This window comes from Macrobrachium nipponense, chromosome 1, assembly GCF_015104395.2.
Source record: "Macrobrachium nipponense isolate FS-2020 chromosome 1, ASM1510439v2, whole genome shotgun sequence".
Taxonomy (NCBI): domain Eukaryota; kingdom Metazoa; phylum Arthropoda; class Malacostraca; order Decapoda; family Palaemonidae; genus Macrobrachium; species Macrobrachium nipponense.
Genome location: NC_087200.1, coordinates 21,771,625 through 21,784,974, shown reverse-complemented (window position 1 = coordinate 21,784,974; position 13,350 = coordinate 21,771,625).

Sequence of the window (13,350 nt, the reverse complement as noted above, 5' to 3'; positions counted from 1 at the left end):
CCACAGGGACCGGGCGGATACGGTGACCAGCAGCAGCTCGTCTGACGCACGGGACCGGGGTCGACGTGCTCAGTCGAGCCGCTCGCCACAGGTGAGCGGCACGGCCAGGCCTGCAGATCGATCCCCACCGCAGGTTGGTGATCGCTGCAGCCCCCCACGTACGCTGGTCCTGCCAGCGAGCGGGGGGGGACGTCAGGTCTGTCTCTCCACTACCTTCAACTTCCTCGGGCTACACCGGGGAAGAGCGAGGTTGCTAGGAGTGATCGTGAGAGGTGCGCCGCTCACGATCCCGTCACGACGCCGCACGTGCCACGTATGGTCTTAGGACCAACCAGGACGTACTCGCAAGTGATTGGAGGCGACCGTCAGGGGAGAGGGGGTAGCGTCAGTTCTGTCTCTCCGATACCTTCAACTTCCTCGGCATACGCCAGGAAGAGCTAGGTATATAGGAGTGATCGTGAGAGATGCGCCGCTCACGATCCCGTCACGACGCCGCACGTGCCAGGTTGGTCTTAGGACCAACCAGGACGTACGCGCAAGTGATTGGAGGCAACCGTCAGGGATCTGTTGCTGGTCCTTCTTCTGAAGGAGGAGGGTCCTGGGAGCTGCTCTTGTTGGAGGGACTGGACGGTCCTACTCCTCAAGACGCTGTAACTTCCGAGATTCAGAGTAACTTTACCCAGGTTATTGCACTGATTCGTCAGCACAACGACCGGGGGGAAGGATCGCCGCTCCCACCAGCAAGAGCCCATGTCTCTGCTCGAGTCGTTTTGGGGCCCGAGAGGGAACCCAAACCGACGGTGGGTATGCCGCGATCGGAGCTTACCGATTCTGTCTTGAACCAGTCTCTCTCGTCTCCGGACAAGAAGGCTCTCTCAGTTCTGGCCGGTCGATCAAGCTACTTCCACCTCCTCTACTGCGACAGCGGCGTTTCTACGTGTCTTCGGACACTGTATTTAAATACTCCTTCGGGTCCTCCTGAGAGGTTTCGACCTCGACGAGGACTGGAATGAGTCGGAGGACGGTATCGGCTCTCTCCTGTCAGGTGTCGATCAGCCCCACCCAGACGACGTTCACAGTGGCGGCAGACCCTTACCTACAGTGAGAGTTCGTAACCCTCCTCGGGGAAAAAAGTTTTCTCCTGACGATACGTTTTCCCAGACTCTGAGAGGCCATCGCCGCAAGGCGATGGCTGCTCCTACTCTTCTCCAACTGCTAGTTCCACTGGGAAGGCGAGCGAGTATCCAATTCATCCCCCATTCCCTCTCTCCTTACGGCTACGAGGGAAAGGGGAAGGATCCTACAGAGATTTCTCTGTAGGATCCCACGTTGGGGACTGCGCTACCAGGGGGGACCTTCGGGTCCTACCTGACGTAAGCCCCGGTCGTTTGAGGAGGGATCCTGCCCCATTCTCGATTTCTACGGGAATCGAGAGGACCACCAGCCGATATCGTTTGACGAATTCGGTGGGGGTTTCGCAGACTGCTTAGAATTCTACGGAATTTCTAGCGCATTCAGAGTGTTTGGAGTTTCTTACGATCTCCAAACACTTAGGCGAGACCACGGTCCAAAGTGAGCGAGACGAGAATCCCCGATATGTTACACGATAATCGGGAACCTCGCCTATGCTCGAATTCCTCCCCTGGAATTTCTAGCATTAGGAAGAAGACTGCTGCTGAAAGAAGACTATCTCACAGTAGGCGACCAACCTGGAATAGAGAAGAACGGACGGGAATATCCAGTTTGGCTGGAACTATCGTCTTAGTATTCTGTTCACCATTGAAGCTTTCCTTCGAGGAAGACTTCTCCTTCACTCTCTTTAATAGAGAACGAAGGTGGTCGATCTCCAATCCTTATTTTGTTTTCTTGAAGGAAAGAATTTAGGATGGAGATCGTTGTTCAGAATCCTACAAATATACTACGTATATTAACCTCGCGACATGATTCTGCTAAGCAGTTGAATGGTCCGAGGGGTAGGCGCATATCCTGGTTATTCTACGGATTGCGACTTAGACGAAAAGTATTCTAATTGAACTGCAAACCCGGGTTGCCTGCAACCTCCCAGGAGTTTCCAGTTTCAATTTTATATACTTATGGTGTTGTCACAACAACACCATTTTAGCTTTTATATTTACCGAAATTCGTTTCGCTTAAATATAATTGCTCGAGCATATCTTTTTATGCTCGGTGGTTCTAGCCGAACGCATTCCTTCGTGGAAAGGATTACTTGGCAACTCAGGATGACGAGTCAGCGACAGCTACTGCGTATTGAATTGCCCGAGGCATTTCAGTATCAGCTGCCGCTTTGAGATAGACGGTTGTTTATGTCTTTCTCACCTGCTTTGATTGAATAACAACCGTATCTCTGCCCAACAATCACGGACTTAAGTCTCTGATTAACGGGATTCTCGCATACATGAATGACCATCTACTGCTGAGAAACGCTAGTATTCATCGTCTTCGGTATTGCGAGAATTTTAAACAGAGATATCTATTCGACTCTCATCTTTCTGTTTACCGCACGGTAACAGAATTCTGTAATAGTCTCTTGCTGCATCGTATCCCACCGATAATGCGAATGATTTTTGCGGAATCTGAGTTTGTCCTCAAAATATCTTGTATTCGGAGGTGTACAATTGTTCATTGTTCACCCCGGATTAGCAGATGTATTTGAAAGACATCGCCTACTCCACACCTGCCAGCTCTACTTCCAAACGTTCAGCCCATGAGAAGCAGTTCTTCAAGCGGCTCTCCCCTGTGTTTCATTACTGAAGAACGCCCCGCTTTCATTGCACAACGGACAGCAATGAAATGGCGGTTAGCGTTTTCAGTCATTTGTAAGCACAGGTTTAGAATCTTGAGATTCCTTCTCTCGATTCAGCTGGAAGACGTAGGTTGCATTCATTGCCTACCTTCGTCTTCAACGTCACATAGTGTTGTTTCTCCTTAAGCTGAGATTCAACGTCTATGAGATTTTCTTGCCATCAGGGACCTCGGTCTTTTGAAGGCAATTGACTTTCGCCTTTTGAGCTTATGCATTAAGAGAATCATCGCCGCGCCGTCCGGCATCGGTGACTAACAAATATTTTATTTGTTTGGTCTCTCAGCATAACTCTTTAAAGGGCGAAGGTCACGTGACTTACCCGGATGCTTGGACAACTTGCCTCTACTGATTCCGAACCAGTCAGTCGGCAGCTGTCAAAGCGTCCGAGTCAGTTACGAACTATGCTGTGGACTTAGTTCGGTTGTTCCAGAGCAATCATTACTTCGTCTTAATAGCTTGTCAGTATGAGTACTGTACATAACCAAAGTCGAGAAGAGGGATAGGTCATACGACTATTCCCTTCTTTTCGTCTTAGGTAACTGCATGACTTCTCTTGAGAAGTCAAGCACAAAGGGATGGGGATTTGTGACGCTCGATTTCGTACCGATCTTCGTAGCGAAGACTCAGAACCCTTCGGTAACTGACGATTGGTTCGAGTCCTTCACAATACCCTCCCTAATGGACGTCACCGCCTCCGATACGAAGGCTATGCTGCTTTGTCCTGTGAGGTGCGACGGAGCTGTCTGAAGAAACTCGACACCCAGGATGAGTGTGGACGCCTCTTCATCATTCTCTCGCGTTCCGCAAGAACTTCTCCGTGGCGCAGGTAATGAAGGCAGGCGCCTGGTCCAACCGGACCGCATGCACCTCCTTCTACCTTCAGGATATTGCCCACAGTTCCTTGGATCTTTTTCCTTGGGAACCGTGGTGGTTGCTCAACACGTTGTGTAGTTAACCCAGACCCTCGCAGGCTGAACAGCATCGAGTCCTGGTGTGACCGTAAGAATGGATGAGGAATGAGAGTGTGACTGGCTCCTCTTCCCATCTTTTTCTTCCCTCTACCTTTGGGTAGAGGGACACGGTCGTCACCCTGCTGGGTAAGGACGAGATGCAGGTGAGCTACTCAATAGAGCACCATCCTATCCCTTTTCAGTAGGGATAGGAGTAAATATCCACCACTTCCTCCAACAAGGGGGAGGAAGTGGATGCCAAATTGAGACAAACCCATCATTTTATGATTGTCTCTTGCAAACAGGAACAAGTTCTTGCTTGCTGGTACGAAGAGATACTCTTGCCTCTCTCTTAGTACTTGGCCCAGAGGTCTGACCATTGATCCTGCGGTGCACACCCCGATCAATCGGACAGAGGTTTGGATCCCTCCCTTGCTCTTACGACCAGGGAGGCACTCCAGGGTTGGACGAACACCAGTCTGTTCACCAAAAAGACTCAGATTCCTCCCACCAAGAAGTGAGTCTTCCTATTGTTAAAGGACCGAGGGTTTGTATTACGTATCGGAACAAATGACAATTTGTCGAAAATTGCATTTTTCCTAACTATACAAACCTGAGGTCCTTTACATATAGTCCCACCTCATGCCACCCCTCACTCTGCACTTTTTGCATGGGCCTAAAGCAAAAGTGATTCTTCACCTCTCGGGCGCGCGGGCGCGCGCACGATCGGACAAGCAGTTAACTACCGTTCTCCCCTTGTTCGAAGCTTACGACCGTCCCAGCTGCCGCTAGTTACCTTCCTATTGTTAAAGGACCTCAGGTTTGTATAGTTAGGAAAAATGCAATTTTCGACAAATTGTCATTTTGGTCCTCATTTAAAAACAAATCTTAATGTAAACTGGGAAAGCCTAGAAATTTAATTTGTTACTTGAATCACCTGAATGCTTTTTGTAGGCAAATGTACAAATACAAAATGGTCTAATTACTATGTTTCATTTAAGTAACTTACCAAGTAATTACATAACTATAGTTACTACTTTTAATGGCATCTTTGAATTCAAAATTCTCGGGAGCGTTTTATTTTTTTGTGTGTGTGCAGGTAAGTGCCTCAGGGTAAGAATAGGTACAATGTAGCTAATGAGCTCGGTTCATATCTGCCTTTCAATGACTCGTTTGTTTGGGCAGCTTTGATTACTGTTAGGCAGGATAGCTCACCAAATGGTTTTGCTGGAAAGATTTGGTGAAGTATTTTGTTATTTGGTATCCTCTGTGCTGTATTTGTTCTTTAGCTTAGTTAAGCTTACAGATATTTAGGTCTTGACTTTTCATGCCTGACGCTAATGCGTCTAGTAGCTGGTATTGCAGCAAAGTCAGCAAAACCAGAATGACTTCAACTAAATATGACCATTGAGTTTGTTATTATTGACGAAGGCAAATTTGTTCACCTGACTTGACGTGTATTGAGTGCAAAGACTGCGATAATTGGCAAATTTCAAATGCACATTTGGACAAGTTAGAAAAAGTTAGGCAAAGGAAGGTTGCAGCTAGAGCTTCTGAAAAAGCTTCTGGGTCTTTATCTCCTAAACCTGTTCTTTGGACTTCTGTGAATACCTTTTTTCTTTATATGTGTGTGTGTGTGTGTGCACATTACTTGGATTTTGTATTTCTGTCTTTACTACTAAGGTAACTAGACAGTATTTCAATAGTAAAGTACAGAAATATTAAATTTTTATATTTGAAGTGCAAGTGTAAATATATGTGCAAAAGAATTATATATAGCTATTAATGAATTATATTCAAGTATTCTGTAATTAATGAAGAACTGCTCCTACTCTGTTATTATTAACCTTCAGTGAAATATACCTTCACACAGTTTGTAAACTGGCTAATCTTTAGGAAGGGATCAGTGATTGATAGGACCTGTAAAAACAGAAAATACCAAAGAACCAAGAATAAATGTACACTGAAATGCCTATTGCTCATACGCAACTATGGTGATCTTCGGCCCACTGAGGTGCAGATGACGGAAGAGGGAAAGACAGTAAGAGAAAGTGACCGCGTGAATGGCTGACCTGCTCCAAGTTGCTCCCAGTTTGGACTAACAAAAATAGGGCAGTTTTAAGTGTTTTTTTAGGGGTTCCAAGTATTTGCAGATTTTATCAATTCATGATTGGGTCTGGTACGCATCCCTCGTGAATATGGGGATCCACTGTACTTCCTAAAAGCTAATTGGAACAGAAAGACTTCCAGACTTGTTTGTCTTCCCCATCATTCTGAAGATAAAATCATGACCTATGGTGGTTAGAAGATAGAAGGTTTCTAGTGGGCAAGTCGCTCCTTCAACTGAATCCAAGCCAAGCATGTTTTCCAACACACTGGTCTCAAGAGGAGAGGAATTTTCACATAAACGTCAAGGAGCTGAAGGGCTTTCATCGAGCCCTTCAACACTTTGCTTCAGTGACATGCAACTCAGTAGTAGTTGTGGTTCACTCGGACACACGTCTGCACTGGCCTACATTCGCAGTCAGGGAGGGACTCTCTTTTTCTCTATGCTAAGCAGCCAGAGATCTTCTCCTTTTGCCCCAGAAGAACCAGATCCAAATCCTTACTTGTTTCGTTCAGGGCAAGTTGAATGTTATAGCAGACGAGTTTAGCTGTCACAAACAGGTTCTACCCACAGAATGGTCTCTGAATCCTCAGGTGTGCACTGACCTGAGGAAACGGTAGGGAAGACTGTTGGTAGACCTTTTTTCAATGTCAAGAAATCATCGACTGCCACTGTACTGCTATTTTGCCCTGGACCCTTGAGCCTGGGTAACAGATGCGATGCTCCAGGATTGTTCAAATCTGGAAGTTTATACCTTTCCCCTTTTCTGTGTAGTCAGGGAAATCAAACAAATTTCATTTGCATCAGAACATGATGATCCTGATTGCTCCCTTCTGGCCTCAGAAGGAGTGGTTCCCGGACCTCATAAAACTTCTGTCAGGCTTTCCAAGGCTCCTTCCACAATGGAAAAATCTGCTCAGACAACCCCACTTCAATAGTTTTCATTAGGGGTTATCCACTTTCACTCTGACAGGCTTCAGACTGTCAGGAAGCTTGTCAGACTGAAAGGTTTTTCCACTAGAATCTACCCAGCTAAGTGGGCAGTGTTTCACAGTGGGTGCAGAAGACATGGCATCTCATCTTCTGAAACATTTATAGCCCAACTTCCAGAATTTTTGCTCTTTTTGAAGACGTCTTGGGGACTTTCTACATCCACAATTAAGGGCTACACAACTTTCTGTATTCAGACAGAGGATTAAACTTAGCCTCAAATCAAGACATATCAGATTTTGTTAAGTCTTTTAACACTACAAAGCAAGTTTCTCTACCCGTGTTACTGGAACTTGGACTTTTACGATGGCTATCAGGCCCACTGTTTGAGCCTTTAATCTCTGCTTCTCTCATGGACTTGATGAGGAAGACTTTCTTTTTGCGTTGGCTACAGCAAAAGGAGTCAGTGAAATTCAAGCCCCTGACAAACAAGTGGGGTTGCTTAAGGAGATGCAGTGTGTTCCTTTCTCCTAGGGTTCTTAGCTAAGAACTAAAACCCATCCAACCCTTGGCCTCGGTCTTTCACCATCAAGAGCCTTACAGGAACCCTTGGACCATCAGAAGAAGATAGTGTTATGTCTAATGAGAGCTTTGAGACATTACTTGGACAGAACAAAAAAATACATCGCATACTTGGACAGAACAAAAAAAGCGAGAGGAGATTTTCGTAACTGGTGGTGTTTAGTTTAGAATACAAAGATACCTTTATCAAGGAACGCAATCTCTTTCTTCTTGAGAGACTATCGTAGGAGCTCATTTGAAGATTCAGGAGGAAACTGTGTATGCTTTTTTTAGTCACTGAGTCCATCCCTTGCTGCAAAGCCCCACTGTTGTAGAGGTGCATCTGGCCAATTAGCCACACCCTACATGGTTAAGATGAGTGCCGACCAGAGGCTATATCTACCTGTAGCAACTCTCTTACCAGCTAAGGAACAACAAGCATTGTGTCAATGCTAATAACTTCTATTCAGTAACTCATTATAATAAATAATGTTTTTGGGGTAGAAATATCCACATATCCCACCTACATGTCAATTTGGGATTCAGCAATGTAATGACAGTGGCCCCCCCCGTATTTGCGGGGGATGTGTATCCGACCCCCCAGCAAATAGTTAGAATCCGCGAATAGTTGGAACCCCCATAAAAATGCTGAAAACGGCCTATTTTGTTAGTTAAAACTCAAGAAAAAGCCACTACAAATTTTTATACTTGGTTTTTTTTAAGTTTCATCACAAAAAGTGTAGGTTATGATGAAAATCATAGAAAAACAAGGAATTTCTGGACATTTCTCTTTGTAAAATACCACGAATAGGCGAATTTTCCGCCAATAATGGGGGGAAATGTTCCCGAGAGCACCAAAATTTACCACATTGGCAATCCTGTTACCTCCTGTTCTGTCCACCAGTTGGTAACACTGTCATTGACAGGTACAAAACCTTCCCTTGAAAATCAGTTGTTAACGAGCTCCCGTGTTGTTTACATCACGGCTGCCCTTTATAAATTTCCTAAACCTTTTTGTGCCTTTAAAGCTCTCATTAATTGTTAATGCGACTTTATGTCAATTACCACTCACTTATTACATCCACGAAATAGTGAATTAACTTTTATTTCTATTGTGGTATTTATATTATATTACAAATTTTTGCGCGACCCGGAATTACGTGACCTGTCCAACAGTGCAATGGATTGCCAAGATAATTCGATGCCTCCTTCTGCCAGCAACATCAGGAATTGCCCGGCTTGTGGGACAAGGATGAGTAGCAGGGAGTATGAACCCCATGACATTTGTAGCTTTTGTCGTGGACAGGTTTGTGACTTGACTTCTCGTTGTGACTTATGTAAGCCTTGGTCTGACGAAGACTTGACGACTTAGCCTATATGAAACATCAAAGAATCTTGCAGCGTAACAGATTTATTAAGAAGAAAAAGAAATCGGTAGCTAGACCTGTATCTAATGATTTCCTTGATTTGTGCGCTCATGGTTCTGGCTCTTCGGTTTCGGTATCGTGTGATTCCGATTCCAAATTAATTGATGCTTTGCTACCTGTACAACCGGTAAATAGTGAAGTCGTTTCTGATGATGATTCAAAGGTTTTGGCGATGGAAACTGTTGGAAGCAGAAGTTTGAAAAATTACAGCTTAGTTTAGATAGAGACATTTCAGCCAAATTTAACAAGCTGTCAGAGAATTTTGAAGAAGCTTTTACTGGAATATCTAGCACTCTTTTTAGATTAATTTTCAGCTCCTCTTGAGGTACCTGTCGACAGCACCATGGGTAACGGTGTGACAGATACCCCGGCTTGTGAACCCCGTCGTGGCGAAGGCCTAGGGGGGATCCGGTCTGGGCAGGTGCCTGACGATTCTTTACCCAATGTGTTCCCTGTTAGTCCCGTAACAGTGCCAAAGGGTGCTTATTTAGGAGAAGGGGGGATGGGTATTAGTGTTAGACCTAAGATAGCTAGTCGTCAGGATCTTACTTCAGAGGAAGTTTCTCAGTTAGGATCTGACGATGATGATGATAATGACGTGGATTTGTGTGAGATTGATTTTTCTTTGAACGGCGGTCATGATGCCGAGTTCAAGAAACTTTATTTAATTTTGAGTTTTCTTCCTCAGGCGAGGCCTAAAGAGCAGAAGCAGCCTCCGCCTCGTTGTATTACAGAAGGGATTTTTCTTGACGTTTTCCCTTTGCTCAGAGATCCGCGAGAGTGAGGGCGGACGTTGCCGCTAAACTTTCGAAGGTGATTCTTCTCTTCTACGACACCAGAGAGGAGTTTTTCAGGTGGCGGATGATACTTCTTTCTCTCGACCCCCTAAACCAAGTCCTGAATTTGTCCGACTTTCGGGTCAACCTCTGCTTTCCAAGGCTTCGGTCTCGGTCTCAATCGAAGACGTTATTGCCATGGAGTCTGTTATGAGCCCCTTACAAGAAGCTCAGTCCTTCAATATGTGGGTCCTTGGAGGTCTTTTAATTTATATCAAGGACTCCGGGTTTTTTCCTCCCGATGCTCCTCTTTTTGAGAAATTCTGCTCGTCTATTTCATTCGCTTCTGTGCATCAGAACGAGCTTGCCGTTTCAATGCAGGCCTTTCTTGTTTCTCTAAGGTGTAGCCTGTATTTGTCGCAGTTACCCTCCTCTGTATCGGAGATTCAGAGAAACCGTTTGTTGTCCTCTTCTCATTTTGGTGTTTCCCTATTTGGTATGTCTGTGCTTTCTGAGGTTTGAAGGAACATCAAGGTGATGCCTCTTCCCAAGCTCACTGGGCCTTATTAAGGGCTTTTTCCTCTGGTCTTCCTCCCGTTCCTTCAAGGAGTAAGCGTAAGTTTAGTGTCAGATCCGTACTTTCTGCTCCAGCCCAACAACCTCCTCCTTCTGGGTCGTTTTTCCAGAGTACATCTCAGGTTTCTGGCGCCTCAGCTTCCTCCTCTGGTGCTCACTCTTTGAAACGCGGGAGAGGTTCTTGGCGTGGCTCTAAGGGCAGGGGAAGAGCTCAACCTCCAGGTGGACCTCCTTCTTCCTTGCTTCTGCGTAAGAATTTTTGGAAGTAGGAGTCATTACCTCGCCCAGAGACCGCAGTAGGAGCTTGTCTCTCTCACCATTGGTCAGCTTGGCATGAGAGAGCAGTGGATGCTTAGGTGGTGGAGGTCCTGAAGGTAGGTTGCGAGATCCCTTTTGTTTCAAGACCTCCACTTTCCAATCATCCTCTCGAGTTCAGCAGTTATTCCCCTCACTCAGTCAGGGGTCAAGCCTTGGAGAAGGAGCTTTCAGCTCTCTTGGAGAAGGATGCCATAGAGCGAGCTCCTCCTTCTCCTGGGTTTTACTCACGAGTGTTGTAGTTCTAAAGGCCTCGGGTGCCTGGCGCCATCATAGATCTTTCGGTCTTGAACAAGTTCATTCTAAAGTCCAAGTTCCGGATGGAGACGGTTCAGACTGTTCTTTCATCCGTCAGGATGGGCGACTGGATGATTTCCATCGATCTACAGGATGCTTATCTGCAAATCCCCATCCATCCGAAGAGCAGACCTTACCTTTGGTTTTTTGCAGACTCGGGAGTTTTCCAGTTTAAGACCCTTTGTTTCGGCCTCACCACTGCTCCACAGGTCTTCTCTTGGGTGATGGCTCCTGTTTCGGCTATTCTGTATCAGTTAAATGTAAGGATGCTTCAGTATCTGGACGATTGGTTAGTCCAGGCCGAATCTCTAGAGAAATGTCTCCAGTCGAGGGAGATAGTTCTGTCTCTTTGTGTTGAGTTGGGCATTCATATCAACTTCAATAAGTCCAGTCTAATCCCTTGCCAGATCATGACTTATCTGGGGATTGTTTGGAATTCCCAGATTTTGAGGGCTTTTCCTGCTCCGAAATGGATAGACAAGCTTCTAAGTCTGGTCGAAGAATTTTTGTCCTCCATAATGCAGCCAGTTTCTCTTTGGAGGACTCTCCTGGGCCATTTGTCATCCCTCATCCAACTGGTTCCCGGAGGTCATCTCAGAATGAGGTCCCTTCAGTCGATACTTCGCCAGTCGTGGGATTTCTTGTCCGAGGACACGATAGTTGCCTCCTCTCCACAATGTTGGAAGGATCTCCGTTGGTGGATGCAAGTTCACCACCTCAAGTCAGGGACATCTCTTCTTTCAGTTCCGCCAGACCTAATGTTTTGGTCAGACGCCTCTGATCAAGGTTGGGGCGCGCACCTGGGCTCCGAAGCCGCTTTGGGCCTTTGGTCAGAGGAAGAGAGGATCATGTCAATAAATTGCAAGGAACTAAGGGCAGTGTACCTAGGCCTTCTTTCATTTCAGGATCAACTGTTGGAGTCGGTTGTCGCGATCTTCGTCGACAACTCCACAGCAGTCTCGTACTTAAGAAACCAAGGTGGCACACAGTCGGACCTTCTCACTCAAGAAGAACGATCAATCCTGTGTTTGGCAGAAGACGGGGATTACATTGGTTCCTCAGTTTATCCTGGGCCATCACAATGTCTTGGCAGACGCCTTGTCGAGACCGAACGAAGTTCAAGGGTCGGAATGGACACTTTGCCAGGAAGTCTTTGACAGCCTCAGGAAGAAGTGGCCTGTCACAGTCGATCTGTTTGCCACCCCACTGAATTTTAGGTGCCAGATCTTCTTTGCCTCTTATCAGACTCCTCAGAGTACCCAGACAGATGCTCTTTTGCAGGACTGGGAGGGCCCTCAAGCCTATGCATTTCCTCCGTTCGCTCTGGTGAGGTCAGTCCTCAACAAAGTGAGGGCAATCAAGCGTCTGGATCTCACCTTGATCGCCCCCTTTTGGCCACAAAAGGAGTGGTTTCCCGACCTACTGGAAGGTCTGGTGGAGCCCCCATTTGTCTGACAGAGAGACCAGATCTTCTCAAACAACCCCATTTTCATCGGTTCCATTAGAGGCTCCACATGCTTCATCTTCATGCCTGGAGACTGTCAGGAGATTCTCAAAGCATGAAGGGTTCTTCCCAGAGTGGCGCGACAGTTGGCCGACCCAGTCTGCAGTGTTCTCCTCCAACATGGGACATTAATAAAGTCCTTAAAGTCTTAAGGTTCCCTCTGTTTGAGCTTCTGAATACGGGCGATTTTAGGGACCTCTCTTCTAAGACACACTTCCTTGTCTCGCTGGCTACAGCCAAGAGGGTGGGTGAACTGCATGCACTCTCTTTTCTGGTTGCCAGATCTGGATAAGACATGATTTTGTCATACCTTCCCGAATTTGTCGCAAAGACTGAATCGTCTGATAATCCCATTCCCAGGTCTTTCGTGCTGAAGTCGCTGGTCGACTTTGTCGGTAATTTAAATGAGGAATTAGTTCTTTGCCCTGTTAGGGCACTTTCATGCTATTTACGCCGGATGAAGGACATTCAGGGTCGTCTCCGTCATCTGTTTGTTTCACCCCGAAATGTCAAGAGACCTATATCAAAGAATGGTGTATCCTTTTTTTCTCAGAGATCTTATTATTAAAACTGGTGGTTCGGCTGCTGGGGAAGACCAGACGCTGAGAGCACACAGTTTTAGAGCAGTTGCTACATCAGTAGCTTTTATGAAGAACGTCTCGGTCGCCAAGGTACTTGAGGCGGCGACTTGGCATTCTAATTTTGTTTTTGCCTCCTTTTACTTGAGGGATACGTATTTCTCTAGTTCTAGGCGACCTTCGTTCCTTGGGCCCGTTGGTGATGGCAGGACAGGTCGTCAGACAGGAGAATTAGGTAGTCTTCCTGTTTTACGTTTGGTTGCTACCTGTATATTATTTGTTTATTTATTTTTTTTGTATATATTTCTTGTTTTTACATTATAACTTATGGCAGTTTTTGGTTTAGTTATAATGGAAATTAGGCAGTTTGGTATTTAGGTGTTGTTGATGACAAGGACTAGCTGCTTGACAACTCATGCTGCTTCCATTGTCAGTGTGACATGGAAGCAGCCACTGGGTTGTCGGCACTGGCGACTATGCTTCTCACAAAGTTGATGCCGACCTA